Here is a 27,218-nt window from a genome sequence, read left to right on the forward strand (position 1 = left end):
TTACTGTTTTTGATTTAAAGTCTGTTTTGTCTGATGTAAGTATAGCTACTCCTGTTCATTTTTGGTTTCTGTTTGCACGGAATATTTTTTCCAACTCTTTATTTTTCAGTTCATGTGTGTATTTACAGGTGAATTTCTTGTAGGCAGCATATAGTTGGGTCACTTTAAAAAAATCTATTGAGCAAGTCTATATATTTTAAGTGAATAGTTTAATCCATTTACATTAAAGACTATTATTAATATATGAAGGCTTGTCCTATCATTTGATTATTTTATTTTTGGTTCTTTTGTATAGCCTTTCTTTCTTTCTTTTTTATTGTTTATCATTATGGTTTAATGGTTTTATGTAGTGGCAACATTTGAGTCCTTTGTCTTCCTTATTTGTGTGTTTTCTCTCAAAGTGTGTGAATATTTTAAACCTCTCATATGTTTGAGAAGGTAGAACCAATTTAAATTCCCATTGATGTGAACTGGTAGAAGTGAAGGAAAGGGCCCATCTCATTGCACTATTACCAGCATAAGGTAATAGAATTTAGATAATCTTAATTTAGTAGGTGATAAATACTACTTTTAGTCTATAATAATTTTTTTCTCATCAAATATTTGACAATTTTTATGGATGTGAAATACAATCACTAATCAAAAGATACCATAGTTTGATAATTTTTCATAATTTCTGAGTTAAATTTCTTTCATTCTCTTTAAAATGTTCTGCTGATATTGAATACATGATTTTTTTTCTGATCTGGCTATTTCGCATTTTCTGGATCTCTTAAAATCTTGCATGTTTCAACATCTATGTTCCTCTTCTTTAGCATTAAAAAGTATTGTACTTCTTTTGTAAACTGGGTTACTTTAAATAATTAATTTCACATTATGTTTAAGGGAGAGCCACAACTTGATAAATAGCATTATTAATATATTAGGTTAGTACAAACTCTAGCAAGAGTTTGTTCTTTTTGTATCGAAGTTTTTGAAACTTTCTTCATTTCTTAGAGTGCCATGTAATTGCTCAGAATTTAAGAATACCTTTATCCTAAATGTTTTGCCTCAAAATGACATTTGCTAACACCATCAAAAAGTGGGCAAAGGATATGAATAGACGTTTCCTAAAGAAAATGTACAAATGGTCAACAAACATGAAAAAATGCTCAGTATCACTAATCATCAGGGAAATGCAAATTAAAATTACAATGAGATACCATCTTATTCCTGCAAGAATGGCCATTATTAAAGTAAAAAAACAACAGATATTGGTGTGGATGTGGGGAAAAGGGAACACTTGCACACTGCTGGTAGAAATGTAAATTAGTACAACCTCCATGGAAGATCGCTTAAAGAACTAAAAGTAGATCTACCATTTGATACAGCAATCCCACTACTGGGTATCTATCCAAAGGAAAATAAGTCATTATATGAAAAAGACACTTGCACACATATGTTTATAGCAGCACAATTCATATTTGCAAAGATGTGGAACCAACGTAAGTACCCATCAACTAATGAGTGGATAAAGAAAATGTGGTATATATGCACCATGGAGTACTACTCAGCCATTAAAAGGAATGAAATAGTGTCTTTGGCAGCAACTTTAGATGGAGCTAGCGGCCATTATTTTAAGTGAAGGAACACAGGAATAGAAAACCAAAAACTGTATGTTCTCACTTATAAGTAGGAGATTAGCTGTGGTATGCAAAGGCATACAGAGTGATATAATGGACTTCAGAAACTTGGAAGAGGGAGGGTGAGAGGTGGGGATAGGGATTAAAAAAACTACATGTTAGGTGCAAGGTATACTCCTCAGGTGGCGGGTGCACTAAAATCTCAGAATTCACCGCTATAGAATTTATCCATGTAACAAAAATTACTTGTACTCTAAAAGCTATTGAAATAAAAAAATTTAGATGACATTTTGCTCCCTAGCCCCTCCTCATTCAAATGTTACTATATGACTTCTCTGAGTTGCACTGTCTTTGCTCTTTTCCTCCAAAGCCTTGAGCTTTCCAATGAGTACACCAGGTAGAAATTTTCAAGCACAATTTTTAAAAAGCAGGTTACTGAATGTAAGTAAAGGTAGTTTCTATTCTTCTTTGTTATGGGCTGAATAGTGTCCCCTGCAAATTAATAAAGTTAAAGTCCTAATTTCCAATACCTCAGAATGTGACTATATTTAGAGATAAGGCTTTAAAGTAGCAATTAAATAAAAATGACGTCATCAGATGGGCCCTAATCCAATTTAACTGGATCTTTATGAGGAAAGGAGGTTAGAACGCAGACACACACAGAGGGAAGACAGTGTTGAAGGCACAGGGACAAGACAGCCATTTACAAGCCAAAGAGAGAGGCCTCAGAGGAAACTAACCCTGCCAACAATTTAATCTTAGATTTCTAGCCTCTAGAATACTGAGAAAATAAATTTCTGTTGTTTAAGCCACCCAGCCTGTGGTACTTTGTATGGCAGCCCTAGTAAACTAATAGATTATGAATGAGTGGAAGGACAAGCTGAGATTTAGGTAGGACAAACCATGAATACTCTTCTTTTCCTTGGAAAAAGAAAACCAAAGTAAAGTTTCTCAGCCAAAAGTGTAATATCAGCAAAGATTTATAAAGTGAGTACAATGCTCTTTTTTTCTTTGAAAGTACACATTCTGAGGCGATGAAAAAAGAAGATAAGAATTTTGAAAAAAGCTCAAGAAGTCTTGATCTCAATATGAGGTTTTAATGATTCATGGAGCCCTAGTCCCTGGAACTTGCATAATCACTAGAAATTTGTGTTTATTATGGTGAATCATAAGAGATTTATGGATTTGATTTCCAAATCTGAATTTACAGCAGCTTGATTTAAGTTAAATTCCTGTTTTTATCCACACAACACTGCAGTCCCTGAATGCTGAGCTGGCCTGATACTTCGTAATACCAATATATGATACTAGTTATCTTGTCCAGGTTATTGTGATGTGTAAAGATTAATTTTATAGCATGGAACCAAAATACACTCAGCTTTATTAAACCTTTTACCTTTAGGTGAGGAGAGTTATTAATAAGCATCAGGTCCTCCTTCAGCCAAAAACTTATAGATTTTTCCAGAAAAGAGGAAAGGCATACTTTCCTTTAAAGAAATACTACTAACTCTTACTAACAATAATCATGATATATATTTTTATAGGACAGAACAATTTGCAGAGTGCTTTTGTTATGCCTGGTTTTTTTTTAGTCATCACAATCCTAGATGAGAAGTATCATTGAGTTTCCCAGAGGCAAAATGATTTTCTAAAATCACAAGGTTGCTTGGTTGGTTAGCTGGTTATTTTACTAGAACTCCAATATTAAGCTTACCGTTTTTGCAACAATTATCTTTCAAGATAAAATTTTTTATTTTCCTTTCCTTTCAGTAATGGTCTGGAGTCAAGAAATGAAGAGGGCAAGCAATGTTTTTGGCATCCTGACTATAGTTACATGCAGTTTGGGGCTGCTGCAATGGCAACTCAACTGAGTGGTTAGGAACACCAACTCCAGGATCAGGCAATCTTTGAATCCCTGTCACTAGCAGCTTTGTATATTGGGGCAAGTTACTTAACATCTGTGAGTCCTAGATTTCTCATCTGTAAAATGGGGGAAAATGCCTCTTCATAGCATTTTAAAAAATCTATAATGTATATAACAACCTTATATAATTTACTACCAGGTACTGGTTCAATGTTAAATGGCTCAACAGCACCTTTTAAAAATTCAGGGCCAGGTGCGGTGGCTCATGCCTGCAATCTCAGCACTTTAGGAGGCCGGGGTGGGCAGATCACTTGAGGTCAGGAATTTGAGACCAGCCTGGCCAACATGGTGAAGTCCCGTCTCTACTAAAAAATACAAACGTTAGCTGGGTGTGGTGATGCACGCCTGTGATCCCAGCTACGTGGGAGGCTGAGGCAAATTTGCTTGAACCTGGGAGGCAGAGGTTGCAGTGAGCTGAGATCTGAGATCTGGCCACTGCACTTCAGCCTGAATGATAGAGTGAGACTCCATCTCAAAAAAAAAAAAAAAAAAAATTCAATAGTATTTAGCAACTTTCACGTCAGACTCAGGTTGGGTATTATCATTAATGAAACAGAACATGCTCTCTTAACACTTTTTTCCTGAAACTTCATATAAAAACAAACATCTGTATATGGAAAATTTGGTTTGGGGATTAGGTCAGATTGTTTATGGAAAGGTTTTTTTGGGAAATGATCTCAATCTTTGTTATCATACATAGGCTCTTCTCTCTGGTTGATCCCTTTTTCCTTAAAATTTATATTGTGGGGAAAAGTTTAAATAAAACATTTTTCAAGAATTGGAACTTCAAGTGGAGAGGAGATAGGCAATGTGCAAATTCTGAGGTGGCGGAAGTTAACACAGGCTCGCAGGCCTTCCCCTGTTGTACTGACTGTGCATGTTTCCCAAGGATTTGTACTAATATATAGCATATTTTATACATAACTCTATAATACAATTACATTTCTCCAAGGCCTGTAGTATTTTCCACTTTATGGAATAATTCGTTTCTAACTATGGTATTTACATTTCACCCTGTAGTAAATTTTATCTTTTGTTTGAAGTATGCTTTTATAACATCTAAATTCAACAAATAGACTGAGGACAGAGGTAAAGAGGTTATTCTAGGTCAAGACACAAATGGAAAACGTGCTAGCAGCATTAAGCTCCAGTGATTAGAATTCAGAGAAAAAGACTTCTTTCTTTAGTATGATGAATCTAGTTTTGTTCCATTAGGAGATGGTTTCAGCCCTTGTTGATTAAAAATGAAAGACAACACTAACATAAAACACAGAAAACAAAGATTACTGGATTATTGGCAATTTTTTTCCAGTTTTAACTTTTATACTTTATTTTATTTTGTATTATACTTTAAGTTCTGGGATACATGTGCAGAAAGTGCAGGTTTGTTACATAAGTATACACGTGCCATGGTGGTTTGCTGCACCCATCAACCTGTCATCTACATTATGTATTTCTCCTAATGCTATCCCTCACCTAGCCCCCCACTCCCTGACAGGCCCCTGTGTGTGATGTTCCCCTCCCTGTGTCCATGTGTTCTCATGGTTCGACTCCCACTTATGAGTGAGAACATGTAGTGTTTGGTTTTCTGTTCCTGTGTTAGTTTGCTGAGGATGATGACTTCCAGGTTTATCCACGTCCCTGCAAAGGACAAGATCTCATTCTTTTTTATGGCTGAATAGTATTCTATGGTGTATACATACCACATTTTCTTTATTCAGTCTATCATTGATGGGCATTTGGGTTGATTCCATGTCTTTGCTATTGTGAATAGTGCTGCAATAAACATACACATGCATGTGTCTTTATAACAAAATGATTTATATTCTTTTGGGTATATACCCAGTAATGTGAGTGCTGGGTCAAATGATATTTCTGGTTCTAGACCCCTGTGGAATCGCCACACTGTCTTCCACAATAGTTGAACTAATTTACACTCCCACCAACAGTGTAAAAGCGTTCCTATTTCTCCACATCCTCTCCAGCATTTATTTCCTGACTTTTTAATGATCGCCATTCTAACTGGTGTGAGATGGTATCTCATTGTGGTTTTGATTTGCATTTATCTAATGACCAGTGATGATGAGCTTTTGTTCATATGTTTGTTGGCCGCATAAATGTCTTCTTTTGAGAAGTATCTGTTCATATCCTTCGCCCACTTTTTGATGGAGGTGTTTTTTTCTTGTAAATTTGTTTAAGTTCTTTGTAGATTCTGGATACTAGCTCTTTGTCAGATGGATAGATTGCAAAAATTTTCTCCCATTCTGTAGGTTGCCTGTTCACTCTGATGATAGTTTCTTTTGCTGTGCAGAAGCTCTTTAATTTAATTAGATCCCATTTGTCAATTTTGGCTTTTGTTGCCATTGCTTTTGGTGTTTTAGTCATGAAGTCTTTGCCCATGCCTATGTCCTGAATGGTATTGCCTAGGTTTTATTCCAGGGTTTTTATGGTTTTAGGCCTTACGTTTAAGTCTTTAATTCATCTTGAGTTAGTTTTCGTACAAGATGTAAGAAAGGGGTCCAGTTTCAGTTTTCTGCATATGGCTCGCCAGTTTTCCCAACACCATTTATTAAATAGGGAATCCATTCCCCATTGTTTGCTTTTGTAAGGTTTTTCAAAGATCAGATGGTTATAGATGTGTGGTGTTATTTCTGAGGGCTCTGTTCTCTTCCATTGGCCTATACATCTATTTTGGTACCAGCACAATGCTGTTTTGGTTACAGCCTTGTAGTATGGTTTGAAGTCAGGCAGTGTGATGCCTCCAGCTTTGTTCTTTTTGCTTAGGATTGTCTTGGCTATATGGGCTTTTTTTTTGGTTTTATATGAAATTTAAAGTAGTTTTTTTCTAATTCTGTAAAGGAAGTCAGTGGTAGCTCGATGGGGATAGCATTGAATCTATAAATTACTTTCAGCAATATGGCCATTTTCCTGATACTGATTCTTCCTATCCATGAGCATGAATGTTTTTTCATTTGTTTGTGTCCTTTCTTATTTCCTTGAGCATTGGTTTGTAGTTCTCCTTGAAGAGGTCTTTTGCATCCCTTGTAAATTGTACTCCTAGGAATTTTATTCTCTTCCCAGCAATTGTGAATGGGAGTTCACTCATGATTTGGCTCTCTGTTTGTCTATTATTGGTGTATAGGAATGCTTGTGATTTTTACTCATTGGTTTTGTATCCTGAGACTTTGCTGAAGTTGCTTATCAGCTTAAGGAGATTGTGGTCTGAGATGGTGGTGTTTTCTAAATTTACAATCATGTCATCTGTAAACAGAGACAATTTGACTTCCTCTCTTCCTATTTGAATATTCTTTATTTCTTTCTCTTGCTTGATTGCCCTGGCCAGAACTTCCAATACTATGTTGAATAGGAGTGGTGAGAGAGGGCATCCTTGTCTTGTGCCAGTTTTCAAAGGGAATGCTTCCAGCTTTTGCACATTCAGTTTTATATTGACTGTGGGTTTGTCATAAATAGCTCTTATTATTTTGAGATATGTTCCATCAATATCTGGTTTATTGAGTTTTTTTTTAGCATGAATGGATGGTGAATTTTATCAAAGGCCTTTTCTGCGTCTATTGAGATAATCATGTGGTTTTTGTCATTGGTTCTGTTTATGTGATGGATTACATTTATTGATTTGCCTATGTTGAACCAGTCTTGCATCCCAGGGATGAAGCCGACTTGGTTGTGGTGGATAAACTTTTTGATGTGCAGCTAGAATTGGTTAGCCAGTATTTTATTGAGGATTTTTGCATCGATGTTCGTCAGGGAAATTGGCCTGAAATTTTCTTTTTTGGTTGTGTCTCTGCTAGGTTTTGGTATCAGGATGATGCTGGCCTCATAAAATGAGTTAGGGAGGAGTCACTCTTTTTCTATTGTTTGGAATAGTTTCAGAAGGAATGGTACCAGCTCCTCTTTGTACCTCTGGTAGAATTAGGCTGTGAATCCCCCTGGTCCTGGGCTTTTCTTTGTTGGTAGGTTAATTACTGCCTCAATTTCAGAACTTGTTATTGGTCTGTTCAGGGATTTGACTTCTTCCTGGTTTAGTCTTGGGAGAGTTTATGTGTCCAGGAATTTATCCATTTCTCCTAGATTTTCTAGTTTATTTGTGTAGAGGTGTTTATAGTATTCTCTGATGGTAGTTTGTATTTCTGTGGGATCGGTGGTGATCTCGCCTTTATCATTTTCTATTGTGTCTATTTGATTCTTCTCTATTTTCTTCTTTATTAGTCTGGCTAGCAGTCTACCTATTTTGTTAATCTTTTCAAAAAACCAGCTCCTGGATTCATTGATTTTTTGAAGGGTGTTTTCGTGTCTCTATCTCCTTCAGTTCTGCTCTGATCTTAGTTATTTCTTATCTTTTGCTAGCTTTTGAATTTGTTTTCTCTTGCTTCTTGCTTCTCTAGTTCTTTTAATTGTGATGTTAAGGTGTTGATTTTAGATCTTTCCCACTTTCTCCTCTGGGCATTTAGTGCTATAAATTTCCCTCTAAACACTGCTTTAGCTGTGTCCCAGAGATTCTGGTATGTTGTGTCTTTGTTCTCATTGTTTTCAAAGAATTCATTTATTTCTGTCTTTATTTCATTATTTACCCAGTAGTAGTCATTCAGGAGCAGGTTGTTCAGTTTCCATGTAGTTGTGCAGTTTTGAGTGAGTTTCTTAATCTTGAGCTCTAATTTGATTGCAGTATGGTCAGAGAGACTGTTTGTTATGATTTCCATTATTTCGCATTTGCTGAGTAGTGTTTTACTTCCAATTATGTGGTCAAATTTAGAATAAGTGTGATGTGTTGCTGAAAAGAATGTAAATTCTGTTGATTTGGGGTGGAGAGTTCTGTAGATGTCCATTAGCAATTCTCATGTCTCAGCCTCCTAATTAAAGGTGTGCACTACCACGCACAGATAATTTTTGTATTTTCAGTAGAGACAGGGTTTCACTATGTTGGCCAGGCTGGTCTTGAACCCCTGACCTCAGGCAGTCCACCTGCCTCAACCTCCCAAAGTGCCCAGATTACAGGCATGAGCCACCGCACCAGGCCATGCAACTTTTCTTAATGTTGTGTTCTTACAGACAACTAGAAGACAATGATGATTGTTTGAAGTTTATAATATATTAGTATTGTAAAAGCAACATTTTTTGTTCATGAGACAAGGTGCTCACCAGAAATCTGGGGTTTAGGAGAAACTACTAAGTGAGTGAAGTTGTAGTTGGACAAAACAAGAAATGCCAGAACAGAAATTAGAACCATGAGGCATCTTATTAATTATCGTGGAGACCAGTCACACAATTTACAACTTTTGTTTCCACCTGTTTTATGAGGTCCACTTGGTCCAGAGCTGAGTTCAAGTCCTGAATATCCTTGTTAATTTTCTGTCAATTGATCTGTCTAATATTGAAAGTGGGGTGTTAAAGTCTCCCACTATTATTGTATGGGAGTCTAAGTCTCTTTGTAGCTCTCTAAGAACTTGCTTTATAAATCTGGGTGCTCCTGTATTGGGTGCATATATATTTAGGATAGTTAGCTCTTCTTGTTGCATTGATCCCTTTACCATTATGTCATGCCCTTCTTTATCTTTTTTGATCTTTGTTGGTTTAAAGTCTGTCTTATCAGAGACTAGGTTTACAACCCCTGCTTTTTTTTTTGGCTTTCCATTTGCTTGATGAACATTCCTCCATCCCTTTATTTTGAGCCTATGTGTGTCTTTGCATGTGAGATTGGTCTCCTGAATACAGCACACTGATGGGTCTTGACTCTATCCAATTTGCCAATGTGTGTCTTTTAATTGGGGTATTTAGCCCATTTACATTTAAGACTAATATTATTATGTATGAATTTGATCTTGTCATTATAATGCTAGCTGGTTGTTTTGCCTGTTAGTTGATGCAGTTTCTTCATAGTATTGATAGTCTTTACAATTTGGTATGTTCTTTTCAGTGGCTGGTACCAGTTTTCCCTTTCCATATTTAGTGCTTCCTTTAGGAGCTCTTGTAAGGCAGGCCTGGTGATGACATAATCTCTCAGCATTTGCTTGTCTGTAAAGGATTTTATTTCTCCTTTGTTTATGAAGCCTAGTTTGGCTGGATATGAAATTCTGGGTTGAAAACTCTTTTTTTTAAGAGTGTCGAATATTGGCTCCTACTGTCTTCTGTTTTGTAGGGTTTCTGCAGAGCAATCTGCTGTTAGTCTGATGGGCTTCCTTTTGTGGGTAACCCGACCTTTCTCTCTGGCTGCCGTTAACATTTTTTCCTTCATTTCAACCTTGGTGAATCTGACAATTATGTGTCTTTGGGTTACTCTTCTTGAGGAGTATCTTTGCGGTGTTCTCCGTATTTCCTGAATTTGAATGTTGGTCTGTCTACCGAGGTTGGGGAAGTTCTCCCAGATAATATCCTGAAGAGTGTTTTTCAACTTGGTTCCATTCTCCCCGTCACTTTCAGGTACACCAATCAAACGTAGGTTTGGTCTTTTCACATAGTCCCATATTTCTTGGAGGCTTTGTTCATTCCTTTTCATTCTTATTTCTCTAATCTTGTCTTCACACTTTATTTCATTAAGTTGATCTTCAATCTCTGACATCTTTTCTTCTGCTTGATTAATTTGGCTATCGATACTTGTGTATGCTCTATGAAATTCTTGTCCTGTGTTTTTCAGCTCCATCAGGTCATTTATGTTCTCTAAACTGGTTATTCTAGTTAGCAATTCCTCTAACATTTTTTTCAGGTTCTTAGCTTCTTTATATTGGGTTAGAACATGCTCCTTTAGCTCAGAGGAGTTCGTTATTATCCACCTTCTGAAGCCTGTCAATTCACCAGACACATTATCCATCTAGTTTTGTTTCCTTGCTGGTCAGTAGTTGTGATTTTTTGGAGGAGAGGAGGCTTTCTGGTTTTTGGAATTCTCAGCCTTTTTGTGCTGGCTTTTCCTCATCTTCGTGGATTTATCTACCTTTGGTCTTTGATGTTGGTGACCTTCGGATGGGGTTTTTGTGTGGATGTCCTTTTTCTTGATGTTGATGCTATTCCTTTCCGTTTGTTACTTTTCCTTCTAACAGTCAGGCCTCTCTGCCTCAGGTCTGCTGGAGTTTGCTAGAGGTCCACTCCAGACCCTATTTGCCTGGGTATCACCAGTGGAGGCTGCAGAACAGCAAAGATTGCTGCCTATTCCTTCCTCTGGAAGCTTCGTACCAGAGGGTCACCTGCCAGATGCCAGCCAGAGCTCTCCTGTATGAGGTGTCTGTCAACTGCTGCTAGGAGGTGTCTCCAAGTCAGGAGGCACAGGGGTCAGGGATCCACTTGAGGAGGCAGTCTGTCCCTTAGCAGAGCTCAAGCACTGTGCTGGGAGGTCCGCTGCTCTCTTCAGAGCTGGCAGACAGGAATGTTTAAGTCTGCTGAAGCTGTGCCCACAGCCGCTCCTTCCCCCAGGTGCTCTGTCTCAGGGAGATGGGAGTTTAATCTATAACCCCCTGACTGGAGCTGCTGACTTTCTTTCAGAGATGCCCTGCCCAGAGAGGAGGAATCTAGAGAGGCAGTCTGTCTACAGTGTCTTTGCCCAGCTGCCGTTTGTTCCACCCATTTTGAACTTCCTGGAGGCTTTCTTTACACTTTTAGGGGAAAACCACATACTCAGGCTTCAGTAATGGCAGATGCCCCTTCCCCCACCAAGATCCAGCATCCCAGGTCAACTTCAGACTGCTGTGCTGGCAGTGAGAATTTCAAGCCAGTGGATCTTAGCTTCCTGGCCTCCATGGGGGTGAGATCTGCTGAGCTAGACCAGTTGGCTCCCTGGCTTCAGCAACGTTTCCAGGGGAATGAACAGTTCTGTCTCGCTGGTGTTTCAGGTGCCACTGGGGTATGAAAAAAACTCCTGCAGCTAGCTCAGTGTCTGCCCAAACGGCCACCCAGTTTTGTGTTTGAAACCCAGGGCCCTAGTGGCATAGGCACCTGAGGTAATCTCTTGGTCCACAGGTTGCGAAGACCATGGGAAAAGTGTAGTGTCTGGCCTGGAGTGCACCGTTCCTTACAGCACAGTCCCTCATGGCTTCCCTTGGCTCAGGGAGGTCATTTCCTTGCACTTCCTGAGTGAAGTGACACCCCACCCTACTTTGGCTCGGCCTCCATGGGCTGTACCCACTGTCTAACCAGTCCCAATGAGATGACCCATGTACCTCAGCTGGAAATGCAGAAATCACCCTCCCTCTGCATTGATCTTGCTGGGAGCTGCAGACCATAGCTGTTCCTGTTTGGCCATCTTGCCAGCCTCTGATTATTGGCAATTTTGTGTATTGGGAATATGAAGTGTTGGAGTTTTATTTGAGGGAGCAAGTAGAGACATCTTTGGAGTATTTGACATGATACAAGAGTTTCACATTTTGAAACTCAATTGTAATTCAATAAATAGTCATTCCCCCAACTCAGCATAGGAATGGGTGCCTAGAGAGAAGAAAGAGAAACATCACAAAACATTGCTTCTTTTATAGAATTATTTGAGGGAGGGCATTGCCTAATAGAGTGATTTGCTCAGTTTTGTAATTATCCATGGTATTTATAGAACTCATATAAAGCAATCTAATGTTACAGAAATAATATTACACTGGACTTAGATGGACTAGAGAGAGCCTGAAGTGATTTGGATGATGCCATTGTCCAAGTGAGTGAATTTATTTCCAATAGCAACAGAGTACAATACAGAACTTGAAGTAAAGCATGTTCATTTCTAGAAAATGTGTTTATTCTCTTATGAGCTGTTTCTGTCTCTGATTAAGAGACTGTTACAGTAAGCTGAGAATATTCAGGTCAGACTTCCAGGAGCTCAGGCAATAACTCAATCAGAAATAGGTAAGAGCCAAACTGGAGGGTACTGTCAATCACTGCTCGGTTAGGTCAAACTGATCATGACTGTTGGCCTGGCTTCACCTGGCAAACATTTAGAGTACTAAGAGAAGAAAAAAATAGACACTCATACACCTATGTTCTCAAAAAAAATTCATTTTGGCCACTTGCCTAAGACTCTGTGGAGAATCCCAACAGAGATGAGACTCAGCTTTACTAGTTAGAAAGATAGACTTCTGCTCAATGTACCAGCAGTTCTACATGGTTGCTTCTAGCACCAAGTTATTTGATAACAAACTTAGTTACCAAGCACTACACTTCCTCTCTCTTGCCTAACCCAGGGAAAAATTCAATTGGTTTTCAATTACTCCTTTTTGACTGAATTTGTCCAAGAAAATATCTTTACCCTTCAGTGAGCAGGAGGAAGAGAGAATTTGGGGATGAGGGATGGAGAGGAGTTGAAAATCACGGCAAGAGGAGGCCCACAGGGGGAAATTATGTGCGGCTATTACCTGAGCTCCTGCTAGTCATTACATACATGGCTTCTGGGATCAGCTGGCTTGTCTAGTTGTGGTTCCAACACATGAATGTGGTTCCAACACAAGAATGCACTAGAAAATGCATTCTTAGGAAAGTATTTCACAATCAAGCCATATTTTGACATTTAGAATAGCTCAATTAAACAGTAACTGTTGTTTTCCTTTTTATGATTTTTGTCTTCCAGTTTCTAACAATTTTATTTATTCCTTCCTAAGTATTCAGTGACATCTTTCTAAATTGTTTAAAATGAGAAGCATTGCACACTGCGAGTCAGGATCCAAGTGTCTTTGACTGAGCCAACTCAGCTCTGCTATTAACTTATGGTGTTATCCCAGGCAGGTCACTTATTTTTCCTAATATTTAAAACAAAGAAATTGAACAAGGTAGTCTGTAAGGCACCATACCACTCTAATAGCCTGGGTATCCCTGGTGGAACTGTAGCACGCTGCCTCTCTCTGGGGTCAGGATTCAGCCACAGCCCCTGCTGTCAGTGAGGTCTTCTTCACTCTTAGATAGATTCTGCTCTTCGGAAAGATTTTACCCAACTATTTTTGTCCTATTCATTAATTAACAATATAAATATATACATTTAAATTAACAACTCCTCCAAAAACAGTGAACCATTAATAATAAAATTTTATAATCATCATAAAACCGTCCAGGGCATGGAAGATGGTGTAATAATTCACACCTAATTGCTTTCAACCTTGGGCCCACAAACACACTAGTTAGAGAAATGAATTCAGATACTGTAATTCATGCCAGGTCATGTTTTATTATTTAATTCATCCTCGATACTTGAAAAAAAAAAGCCTTTGGTGTTCAAACAGTCCACAGACTCACCATGCCACAAACTCCATGGGGATCTAGAGGAATTCCTGATTTGTCTATATCATGAGCCCCTTGGATGGGAATTCAACCTGAATCTTGGTGTTTTATATAGCACACAGATTATTTTACTTAATAATAGAAATAACTTACGTAATATAAACAATTACCTTAATTACAAGATTAGAATACTGAGAAAATTCTTTGTTAAGGAAAAAAAGAGCAAAGGATGAGCAGTCCACAATATGAGTAAAAATAGCAATTTAAAATCAAACTTTAGAACGATAGCAACGTATTTAACAGCACAAACTCTGGAGCCAGAGTACCTGTGTTTAAATCTCAGCTCCACCACTTACTTGTTGTATTTGACCCTTAGTAAGTTAATGTCTCTGAGCTCCAATTTCCTTATCTGTACAAAGGAAATGATAATAGTACCAGGTTGTTAGGAAGATTATATAAGTTGATATAAGTGTTTGGAAGAATGTCTGGTACTTAGTAAGTGAAACATGTAAGTTATTAGTAGTGTATTAGAAATCATGGCACCCTTCCTTAAAGGATTGTAAAGGTATGTGTGTGCTTCCTGTGTATGGTAGCCTAGGTACTTATACGTTATCTACCCTGAGGACTGTTTGCAAATTTAACAGAGTTAATTAATCTAGGAGGGTTTAAGATACATTGAGGATTTTAGTATGAGTGAAGAAAAGAAGCAAGAATGGGGAAAAATTTTGTGTATTTTAATAATAAGTTAGCAGCATTCAAATGGATTTTTTTAAAAAAACTCAACAATTAGGATTTTTCTTCTTGGATTGTTAGTGTGACATAAAAATTTCTGTTCATAAATCTCTATTGGAGATACACGGTGATTATTTTAATAAAAGAATACATTATGCAAGGAAAGAGAGACCCTTATACTGATTTTTCCTTGGGTACAAATGCATGGTTTGCTGTGTGAAGGTCTAAAACAGTGTTGCTGCATCTCTGGAGTGTTTTTCTGCCTCACGGTGTCTAGGGCTGTCAGCTGAACCAAGACCCATAATGATTGAGAGCTTATCAAAACCAAAACGGTAAATACATTTCTATGGGATTAGGTGACCAACTTCTTTAGCAAATAACGAAAACTCAGAAAGGGCATCTGCTTGGATTTTGTATCACAAACTCTACATTTCTCTCTCAGTCCATCAGCTATTCAGGCTCAATTAGTGTGTGTTTACCTTGCTTAACAGAAACTGTTCTCAGGCAAGAGATGCTGCTTGCTTTCAACATGAAGTGTAAATCAGAGGCTGGGATGAACCATACAAAGAAAGCAACTCAATAATACTATCTAATGGAGAGCTCAAGGTTCTAATCCCAGCTGTCTTGCAGAAGGGCATTTAATTGTTCTAACTGTGATTTCCTCATCTGTAAAATAAAGAGATTGGATTAGATGACCTCTAATATTGGTTCAAAATAGTCTGTGTATTTTATTAGTTTCAGGAATCTCAAAGTGGATTTGTTAACAAGGATGTTTTAACTTAACATGTTTGTGGATTTGGGGAATGTCAAGTACCTCTGCTTTTTTATATACTAATGGTGTCTAATTATTTTGTATATTAATTAAGTATTTTTGAAGCAATTATTATCTTCCAGGCAGTCCATTACACAGTGGAAATATAACAGTTAAAGAAAAGTGATAAATACCCTGCTCTCAAAAAAAAAGATGATCATTTTTCCAATGAAAAGATACCAATCTGGGGAGTAAATTGAATACATATATAAACTTTTGGGCTAATAGAGAAGAAAGCCAGTTGTCTATTCATGGTATTTATGAATTTATGATAACATTTGCAGTCCATCACATAAATAATGCTAATGTGGAAATAATATTTTATTCACTCTCACATTTCATAAAGCAATATTGGTCATGCTCTTTAGAGACATATTTGCCATCGGTGTCTTTGCCATCATCAGAGCCACTTTAATAGTTGTTATCACAGTTTGCCAGAGCATGTAATTTTTTCTCTCATCTAAATTGTTTGATTTACGTACTTTTTGAAGTGCATATATATTATATGCTCCCCCTGGAAATTCTATACTAAGCCACAGTTTCATAAACATGATCTCTGCATGCAAGGAAGTCATTTACTGTGTGCGTGTGTGTGTGCGTGTGTGTGTGTGTGTGTGTTTAGCAGTTTTTAAAAAGGCTTATTTGCAGCAAGATCCAACACTTGCATTTGGGAGGTCATCCCCCAAGAACAGTTGAACAAATTGTGCTACAATTTTTAATTTTTTAAAAAAAGTTTCTTATTAATTCAGTTAAATATCTTCTATGAACTAGCATTGATTGAAGTAGTTATGAGATAAAGCAATTTCTTTATAAAAATAATCAGTTCTTCAAAAAAGGTTATTGAAATAATTCCTTCTATCTGAGATACTCTAAAGAGATTTTTAAATAAAGTGATTCTTCCCCTTTTTTGAGAAGAACATATGTGAAGCTTTGAGAGGGCACACATTCCCCAGGCTGTATCTGCAGATGGGAGCACGGGATGGGTGATAATAGATAAATCATTTTTATATTCTGTATAAATCCTGACCTTAGAACTATTGGTCACTGGACACATTCACCTTATTATACTAGCAGACATTTTAATAATACATCATACAACTTTTTTTTTTCTTTTCTTTTTTTGAGACAGTCGTGCCCTGTTGCCCAGGCTGGAGTGCAGTGGTGCAATCTCAGCTCATTGCAACCTCCGCCTCCCAGGTTCAAGCAATTCTTGTGTCTCAGCCTCCTGAGTAGCTGGGATTACAGGTGTGCACTACCACACCTGGCTAAGTTTTGTATTTTTAGTAGAGACAGGGTTCCACCATGTTGGCCAGGGGGGTCTTGAACTCCTGACCTCAGGTGATCCACCCACCTTGACCTCCCAAAGTGCCAGGCTTTCAGGTGTGAGCCACCGCACTTGGCCATAAAACTTTTCTTAATGTTGTATTCTCACAGACAATTAGAAGACAATGAGGATTGTTTGAAGTTTATGATATAGCTGTATTATAAAAGCAAGATTTTTTGTTCATGAGACAAGATGCTTACCAGAAATATGGGGCTTAGGAAAATCTACTAAGTGACTAAAGTTATAGCTGCACAAACAAGAAATGCCAGGGCAGAAATTAGAACCATGAGGCATTTTATTAATTATTGTGGAGACCAGTCACACAATTTACAACTTTTGTTTCCACCTGTTTTATGAGGTTCATTTCTGCCAGAATAAGAGTGATTTTTCCCACGCAAAAGGCCTCTAATTGGTTGTAAATGAATCAATACCTATCAGTTTCACAAAAAAGCATGCTAATCAGATTGGTTATCAATGGATTCTATCTTGCTGAATCTTTGTCTCCTTTAGCTTTGGAAGGAGACTAAACATTTTTAGCCAAACTGTGGTGTAGTCTGAAGCACTGCAATGCTTTATTGATCTGGATAGGGAAGAAAGTGCTCAGAAGAGACAAATTGGCCAGATATCTAAAGCACTGTTAAAAAGTTAGCTGATTTTAATGAGAATCTTCTAAACTATACACATACTTCCTTATTAAACAGAGTTTCTCAAAAATAAATGAATCTTTTTGTTGGGTGAGGATCACTATTTGATGGGCATCTATTACTGACATAGCCCTGTCCCTGACTGGCTGATTTGAGTATTCTCATTTCGTGCCATGGTACCAGCTGTCCCTTCTTACTATAAGGGCATCTAGCAAAATTCCTCAGCTCTCTTGTTATCTGCGATCTGCTGGCAATTGTGGTGCTGTCATGTGCTAGGGAGAGTTTAATAACCATGCTTGGGAAGCAGTAGTGAGGCAGAATTTTTTATCCTCACTGAGCTGCTTAGTTGCTGAGTCACTCTGAGCCAGTTTCTTTACTTCTTCAAGCCTCAGCATCCTCATCTAAAAACATTAGGAATAATAGTGCCTACTCTTCAGAGTTATAGTAAAGCTTAAATCAGATGAAAATAAATTCTCAGGTCAGTATCTGGCATATAGTATTCTATTTCCATCTAAATGCTCCCAAGCTCTCCCTAATCAACAATAGTAAATGAATAAGCACTGTTATCTCTCTCTTCTTGCAGAGGAAAATCTTTTTGGATAGCTACTTTTCAGTTCCTTTGATATGACAAGCTGTAGATGAAGCTTTGGGGAGGGATGGTGAACAAGGCTGGCCTAGTTCCTGCCCTCATGAAGCTTAGTGAGTCTATTACAGAAAACCGACATGAAACAAGTAATGACAGAGTACTGTGACCACATGTAAAGAGGAAACCTGTCTCGATATTGAAGGTCAGGAGAAACCTCCATGAGGATACCATCCAAGATGGGGCCAGAAGGATGACTAGGAGTGTGCTAGAAGGAGGGGCAGGAAAGTGTGCCAGACTGAAGGACAGACACACTTGTGTGAGGGCCTTGCAGTGGAAGACATGATATATTTAAGGGCTTGGTATTTTAGGTGGGAGGAAGCAGGGATAAGATGAGGGTTGGGAGCTGGGATGAGGTAGGTGTGGTACACAGTCTAGACCTTGGGCACAAGGACAAGTTTTGGACCACATTCTGAGAGAGGTGAGGGCCATGAATGGGCTTAAGCAAGGATGATAATCCAGAGGTTTGCAACCATTGGTAGAATGTTGAAATATTTCCATACTGCTGGATAAATAGCTAGACCCTGAGCCTCCTACTCCTTAACCCTTTCCCAAACCTCCCCTGCTCCTAGCTCAGCCAGAGGCCGGCAGGACCTTCTCGTATCTGTTCCAATTGTTCTGTGGCCAATACCACATAGATTGCTATATATATTAAATGCTATATCTGGCTTTAAGTAAGATTCCACCTCTTTATGTTTCTCCATTACTTATGCATTTACAGTTGTGTTCAGGATTGTTAAAGACGTCAGAAAGTATTATAATGTAATGCAGTAAAAATATTTGAATGGCCTTAGAGCCATTTTTCTACCTCCTTTTTCCTAACCCACATTGTGAATTGAAGTTAACATGGAGTTCTATTAATTCTACTTCTGAAATGTCTCTTAAATGCATCCTTTTCTTATTATTATTGAGTGCATTCAGTTCCTTTCCTCTCTTCCTGTATTACTTTAATAAGCTAGCAGCCCTTGCCTGGGCTCCATGTTTTTCTTCTCTCCCTGGCCCAAACCATTCTCTGCATGCTGTTGGTGTCCAGAACAGTGTCTAACACAAGAGTTGGTACTCTATAAATGTTTTTTGAATGAATGAATGAATTAATATGTGAACTGAGACCATGAACAAATGACACATACACAAATGGATACAAGTGGAAAAGCACAGCCAATTATTTGACATTAGTGCTTCCCAAAGTGTGACTTTGGAAGGTGCATGGACAAACATTTTTTATTTTATTAGTTATTCATGTATTTTAACATGCATTAGAAAAATGTTGATAAATACACTAAGCTCATGTTTTATTGTTTAGAACAATGCTAAGTGAAAAATTGAGTCAGGTTTAAATTGATTAGAACATATTAAATAAAAAATAGTATAGTACCATTCAGATATAGCAAAAATGATGTAGATGTTATGCAATCACTGAAGTTTGAAAAAAAACTGGTCAACACAATATCTTGTGATGAAGTTTACTGATTTTATTGCCCCTTCCCTGAAGTAGAACTGACTTGGGAGAATTGTCAGGGTCAAGCAAGATCACGAATACGTGGTTTACAGATTCTGATGGGCACTAGGGCTTCCCCATATAAGTCATGTTTAAAAAAAGAAGAAGAAAAAAAATAGCTTAGAGAATATATGCTGCAAAAGACTGTTGGGGCATAGTAAACAGTCTCAGGTAATTTCAACAAAGTTGAAAAACCTTTCCACAATCTGAGAAATATAAAACAGATGGAATTTTATCCCAAAAAGCTGAGTGCAGGGTGAAGTCATGGAAAGAGGATGGATTTTGTAGTTAGATGTGAGTTCAAACACTACCCTGTCTGCCGCTTATTTGCTGCTTGACCTTGGGCAAATACTTATGCTTCTTTGAGTTTCTTCACTAGTTAAATGTTTTCTGCAACCTGAATGGAATTGAAGACCATTATTCTAAGTGAAGTAACTCAGGAATGGAAAACCAAACATCGTATGTTCTCACTCATAAGTGGAAGCTAAGCTATCAGGACACGAAGGCATAAGAATGATACAATGAACTTTGAGGATTCAAGGGAAAGAGTAGGAGGGGAGTGAGGGATAAAAGACTACACATTCGGTACAGCATACACTGCTCGGGTGATGGCTGAACCTAAATCTCAGAAATCACCACAAAAGAACTTATTCATGTAACCAAATACTACCTGTTCCCCAAAAACCTATCGAAATAAATAAATAAAGGCAAAGTAATTATGGCATTGGCAAGAATACAAATATTAACATAGATACACAAGTTAGCACAGTTTTTGGCGTATAGTTGGCGTTTCATAAATGCAGCCTCTCATTTCAACCCTCTTAAATATAATCTATTTAAAAATAAAATAAGAGTAAAAATAAAGTTAAATAAAACCAGATTTTGATAGCACCATGTTTTTTTCTCTCTAAAAAAACAAAAACAAAAACAATTAGAAAAATCCTGATGGAAGAAAAGTAATTTTCAATAGCACTGAACTATTCCCCTGAGCCTTTAAAAAACTCTCATATTGAAATGAATGTATATGTAAGTGTCACTTATTGATGGCCTCCTCCCATAAGCAGTGAATTGCTTTGAAATCATGTGGAGGTAATCGTAAAAGGAAGTTGTATGCATACAATTACTTCTCTGGTGCAATAAAGATCATAAATCAGTTCACAAGCAATTAATCTGCAACTTCTTCAGTTTCACTGATTTCATAGATTACGACCAAAAATAAGCTGAGAATGAAAAATCAAAAGGCAATGGAGAGACTCTGAGCGTCTAATCTTACATGCAATTCTCTTTGTGATGGAGCCTGGATGAGGTTGAGAGAAGGCAGTAACAATTTTAGGAGGCCTAGTATGACACCAGCTCTTCCCGGCTCTTCCTTGTTTCTTGAGAAGACAGATCTGATCTCACAGACAGAAGCTGTTCCTTACCTATTTGCCATGCCTCTCACTGTATTCCTGTTGGCTCAGGGTGGTCCAGCAACTATAACCACTGATACTTGGGCTGGGGACTGGACATAATTATTCTGACCTTTAGAAGCAACTCTAGCTTGAAAGGGTTAGAATATGACATTATGAAAACCCCTCAGAAATTTGTGGTTAAGAATTTTGTCTATAACAACAAGCTCCTCTGGTTTGTCTCAAAGAGAGTAACTAGAGGTAGAAAGGTATCTTCCTTTATTTACCTTTGAATTCTTAAGTGGAAATATAACACCTCACTTTGTCCTCAGAAGGATCCAACTGCTGAAAAGTCTTCCAGATACTTCCTTCTCAGTGGTGCCTTTAGACAGTCATGGCAGGAATATTGATCGGGAATAGCATAATGAAATATTAGTGCCAGTGAAAGTGTTGCAGAAAGAGCAAATCCCGTCTGTGAGAGTTATATTGGTGAAGAATTGGGCCCATTAGGGGCCTTGTTGAGTATTCAGCAGAGACAATTCTTGCTTTATAAAATATGCTTTGGTTTGCCTTATGGAAAATTTATTGTTCATTCATTTGATGTACTCCTTTAAGAGGTCAACTTTGACTTGCAGTGCTCTCAGAATTTATTCTTCACTCCATTGTTCCTTGCAAACCATCCTTATTGAATTTCTTTATGCATTTGAGTTGTCAAATAGCCAGTGCACACTCTAAACTGCTCTATGCAATTAATAGATATTGTTTTGATTGGGGCAGGATGAAAATCAGGGTTAGTACATATAAGGCAAATTAATTAGCCTATGGTGTTTTCAGAAATAGAACTTGCTAAAGCCAATGTTCCCATAAGTGTATAGGTCAACTGACTGGGGAATTGTTGAATCATCAGGACTGTACTACTATGAAAATAACGGATGTCCATGAAAATGTTCAGGCTCTGCTCTTTTTGTGGTGGGACTGAGAGCTTTTTGGTAGGAGTGCATTTCAGTAACTAGGAAACATGTAAGAAGGAAAGAGATCTTTGATGGCATGTCATAATTAGGCTGTATTTGATAATCTGTGGCATGGCTAGTTGATATATTAATTTTATTTCTAATGATAAAACCAGATTATTTTAGCCACATGGTTACCTGAAATAGCCCAGAAACCCTTGAAAAAACATGCCATTCCACAGCATCCAAAACTGACCTTAGGAAAAATTGTGGTTTAATGTTGGTTCCTTCACCATAAAATAGGCATAGCTGTTAATACTGTGGTTCAGAATGAGTTTTTCCATTGATTCTATGTGATGGCATATGATTAGTAGTTCTTATTTCCCAGCTGAAGTACCTGATTCAAGTAAAATGAGTTAGGGTTACTCGAACTAACGGTCCAATAGAGAAGTATAGATAAAAGGTTCCACTTTTAGATTAGTTAATAAGGCTTTTCTACAATCTTGGCCTGGTTACCTTTTCAATTTGATTGTGTTCTTTCCCCCATTTTTACTGTGCCAAAATATTTCTAGTTCCCCAAATTTATCAAATCATTTTGCTATATACATTCTCTTTGCCTAGAATATTTTGTCTGTCTTCTCCTTCAGTGTTCCCAAACCAATGCCTATATGAAACAATTCTTTTTATTATTATTAATTTTGTTTTATTGTGGTAAGACTATAGCATGAGCTATATTATCTTAAAATTCTAAATGTACAATACAGTATTGTTGACTATAGGTACAATGTTGTATAGCAGATCTCTAGAACTTATTTATTTTGTTTACATAAAATGATTCTTGACCATCTCTCAATCTCCAGTACAACTGACCATTTTTTCTTTGTAAACCCGTTGTAGCCAGCTCTAATCTCTCAGCATAATTACAATACAACTGTACATATTGATTATATATCTGTCTCCTTTCACTAATTATAGAATCTTGAGGCCAGAGGTTATATCAAATTTATCTTTTTATTCTCAGCACTTATACGTAGCCTGACACAATGAATAAAAAAATGAATGAGTGAATGAATAAATAAAATCCAGTGAGTGAACATTAGCCTGATAATTCAAAGCAGAAATAGCAAACGTATGACCCAAGTGGTATACTCTTCCTTTTTGTATGGAGAACAGACTTGTCCCATTAGAAAAGGCCTAATTGGATTAGGCCACTGAGTCTAGATCTAGGCAGTCTAAGCCTTCTGAACTTAGCTTTTTGCTAGCACAGTCATAATATCTTGTGAAGTTATTTAGAATAGTGGTATCTTAACATTGTAAAATTATAATAAGGAGTAACTCTATTAGGAAAAATAACTGGGGGGGGCACATCTTTGATGGATAGCTCTGTGTACCCCTGTATGCTACATGTGGAGGCTGACCCATATGGACTGCATCAGTGGGCTCTTGTGGCTTCTGAATTCCAACTGGGTTTGGCAGGAAACCTGGAGGATAGGAGAGAGTGAGGCCAGAGTACTTTTTTCCCTGTCTTATCTGGGTCCCTTACCAAAGGCCACAAGTCCTGCTGGATGGCCCTCTCTGTAACTCTGTCTTTGGTTTGAGTGTCCACTCCCTCCTTATGCCCCTCCCTGCTGTTACATATCCTGTATGCCCTGTCTCTTGTTGCTTTTACTATATTTTGGTGCTCCAAACTTTGTCAATTGTTCCTATATTAAACTTGCCTTGGTTTATTCAACTGAGGATACCTTCTTTTTGTTGCTGACAACCTGACTGATATCCCTCCAATACATGCATAATTTTTAATGCTATAGATACAGATATATCTATATCATTATATTAGATATATATATGTGTGTGTGTGTATATATATGTTCTAGTTGCCATCCACATGTGAGATACTAGTGAAACTCGATTTTTCTTATTTTTTGGAGGGGATGAAGTTTATTTTCATCCCTTTTTAAAATATAAGGTTCACGGGTACACGTGCAGGTTTATTATTTAGGTAAATTGCATGTCATGGAGATTTGGTGTGCAGATACTTTCATCACCCAGGTAATAAACATTGTACCTGATAGAGAGTTTTTTGATTCTTTCTCTCATCCCACCTGCCACCCTCAAGCAAGCCCCAGTTTCTGTTATTCCCTTCTTTGTATCCACGTGAACTCAATATTTAGCTCCCACTTAAGCATCTTCCTTCTATAGCCTAGTCGATCATTTCATGTTCTCATACTTTGGAAACCACTGATTTAGAAACGAATTATCCAAGTCTTCCTATAAGGTTTTATAGAATAAGGCTCTGTCCAGTGTGGTTTTGAAGGCACAAGAGCAGGTACTGGTTTCTGCAGGATTTATGTACTTACAGAAAAAACTACACATGTAGAGTGTGCTTACTGCTATTGACTTACCCATTTCTCTCAGGACCTTGGGGCCAATGCAGCCACTGCTGGACAGAGAATATTAGCATCATTCAGGCTCCCAGGCAGCCAGCAAAGTGGACCTGGAGAATATTAGGATGGGAGCAAATAATGCTTGAATTGCAGTCTTTCATTTCCAAGAGATTTGTTTTTAACTAATGAATGAAGGTATCACAAACCTTTGGCTCTGAGACTTTTAATTCTTCATTCTTTACTGAAGAATGTTTCTAGCCCCCTTCCCCAACCCAAATCAAAATCCATGTTCTAGCAATGCCAATGGATAGAATTTGCAATCAGTCTAACTCTGACTTAGGCTTAATTGTATTTTAAAAAGGAATCCTCTCTACACAGGATTAGAAACACTGAACCCTAGTTTTGTGATTTTTGTTGTCCTAATTGTGGACATTTTCAGACAAATGTTTACATCTCCTCTGTATTGGTATAATAACCACAGTCATATCTTATGTCAACTAAAACATTTCTTTCAAGGCCCTCATATGCACTACAAATATTATTTCATTAAACAACATTACAAATAGAACTAGTCTCACTAACAACTGTTTTTGTTAATTTTCAGTACAGAACTAAACATTTTATGAATCTTAATAGTTCATAATCTCTTGACTTCCAGAGATAGTAAATTTTTTCCCTTGTGATGAAGACCATATTTCTTAACATTTTGATTAAGATCTTAAATAATATAATGATAAATGGAAATACTTTGAGAAACAGTCTCCCTTCTCCCTGCATTGTGAGAGTATGCAGTTTATAAACTGCTGTCAATATATATATATTTTTAAAGACAGGGAGAGACAACCTCGTTGTTTAGGCTGTTATGAGTCACCTTGCTTTGACACAGTTTCTAATTTCGGGGAAGGAAATATGAGAATCCAGAGTAATACAACTATTTTTTTTAAACTTTTATTATAGGCTCAGGGGTACATGTGCAGGATTGTTATATAGGTAAACTCATGTCATGGGGGTTTGTTGTACAGATTATTTCATCACCCAGGTACTAAGCCTAGTACACAATAGTTATGCTTTCTGATCCTCTCCCTTTTCCCACCCTCTGTCCTCAAGTAGACCCCAGTATTTAATACACTAGTAAGTAGTGAATTAGCAGAGTAAACTGTGCTGAAATACGAAGTTATTCAATACCAACCCACCTAGTTAAAGCAAAAATGGTTGTGAATTTTGGAGAAAATAAAAAATATTAAAAATGACCAGGTAGAGAGAGAAAATTACTCCTGTTACACACAGAAGGTGTTCTCCCTCTCTCAGATCTTCAGGGGTCCTTGTTTAGGATTTCCTGTAGGAAATTAAGCTCTATGGCAGGCATCTGATCTTTTGGTACCCACTATTAGTATCATAAATACTAATAGAATATTAGATATTAAAGGGATACTTTTAATTCTCAATTTTTTTTTGTTTGCCAGTGAATAGACTGAGGATTAAAGATTTTTGGGTGAAAAAAATTTTTTTAAAAATAAAGATTTTTGGTGATTTCCTCAAGGAACTGGAGAACTAAGACTATAGTCCACATCTGCTGACCCCTGATTCAATGTTGTTTCTACTAGAATAATTGCATTCAAAATGTTAAGTTTATGTTTTGAAGATGGAAATATCTGCAAAATTGTTTTATTCAGAATGTTTTACTTTGCAGCGAGGAAGCATGCTTAAATTGTATAGGAACTGAATGGCATAATAAGAACAAAATAAAAACTGTGTGATTCCTAGTCTAGTACTTTTTCCATGACATCAGAATTTATGCATATGCCAGATACTATGTTAGGTACTGAAGACACAAAGACAAACATTGTAAGAGCTTTTCCTTTTAAAAGGAACTCAGTATAGAAAATGTGTGTTTTCCTACATTTCCATATATATATATTCAAGTTAAACAACAGAAGCTGAAAGAGCATAAAACACAAAGTGGTACATGACTTTGTAGACAGTAGTAAAGTGCCTTATGTGAGAAATACAATTCCAGTTTGTGAGATGTGAGTTCCATGTTGGCAGGGACTGTTTCTGTCTTGTTTATTGCTGCAGCCCCCATTATAGGTCTGGCACACAGTGAGTGCTTAATAAATGTTGAATAAATGAATGAGTGAATAACTGCCTGGCTTATAGTAGATGTTCAATAAATGTTGCATGAATAAATGAATGAATCTACATCTGCCATGTTCTCAGGGATTCTTCAGAATTTGCAATGGTGACTGACCCCTAGAGATGACAGTTCTTAATGATTCTTTTATTTCTGAAGACAAGCTAATTCTGTAGTGTGGTGGCCTCTGGAGGATTTAAAGTTCCTTGAGTTTGAATCCTCTATTGCAGTAGAGACTGGCAAGTAACCATTTTCCCTTTCCTCCTGGGCACATAGCTAGAATACATTTCCCAAACATTTTTAGAGTTGGACACATCCACATGACTGAGTTCTGGCCAATGAAACGTGGGCAGCAATGATGCATCCCACTCCAGGTCTGGCACTTAAAAACCTCCTATGCAATCCTCTACTATCTGCTATATTTCTGCTGTCCAGAACCTTATTACCAGGTGGAGAAATACAGTCAAGTCCTCTGAAGCTCTAGGGAAAGAGCTGCAGGATTAAAAAAAAACCTGTGTTCATGAATTAACTAGTGGCAGACCACTTACCAAACACCTTCATTGAATTGATATGTGAATAAGACAAACTTCTGTCTTATTCTAGCTGTGCAACTTTGGATACATTTTAGCCACCTGAGCCTCTGTTTTCCTACTTGAAAATGGGGTTTGTAATGTAACCTGTCTCTTTGTGATATGATGAGATGTATCAATGCAAAACCCATAACAAAGTACAGGGATCATGATATGCACTTGATACATGTCAGCTATTCTTACGTAATGTTTATCATTTCCAGTTTGACAGGGGCCAAAGGACAGTAATTTTTAAAGATGCCTCAAAGACCATTATGTATCTTCTCTCTCTTTATCTTTTGGCTACTGAGGCATATAAATAATCCTCCAGAACCTTGTGTCAATGAGTTTCAAAAATTTTTTAGAACTAGAACTCTTATTATTTTTTCCAGTATGATCATATA

The sequence above is a fragment of the Hylobates moloch genome, unplaced genomic scaffold, assembly GCF_009828535.3.
Source record: "Hylobates moloch isolate HMO894 unplaced genomic scaffold, HMol_V3 SCAFFOLD_2, whole genome shotgun sequence".
Lineage (NCBI taxonomy): Eukaryota > Metazoa > Chordata > Mammalia > Primates > Hylobatidae > Hylobates > Hylobates moloch.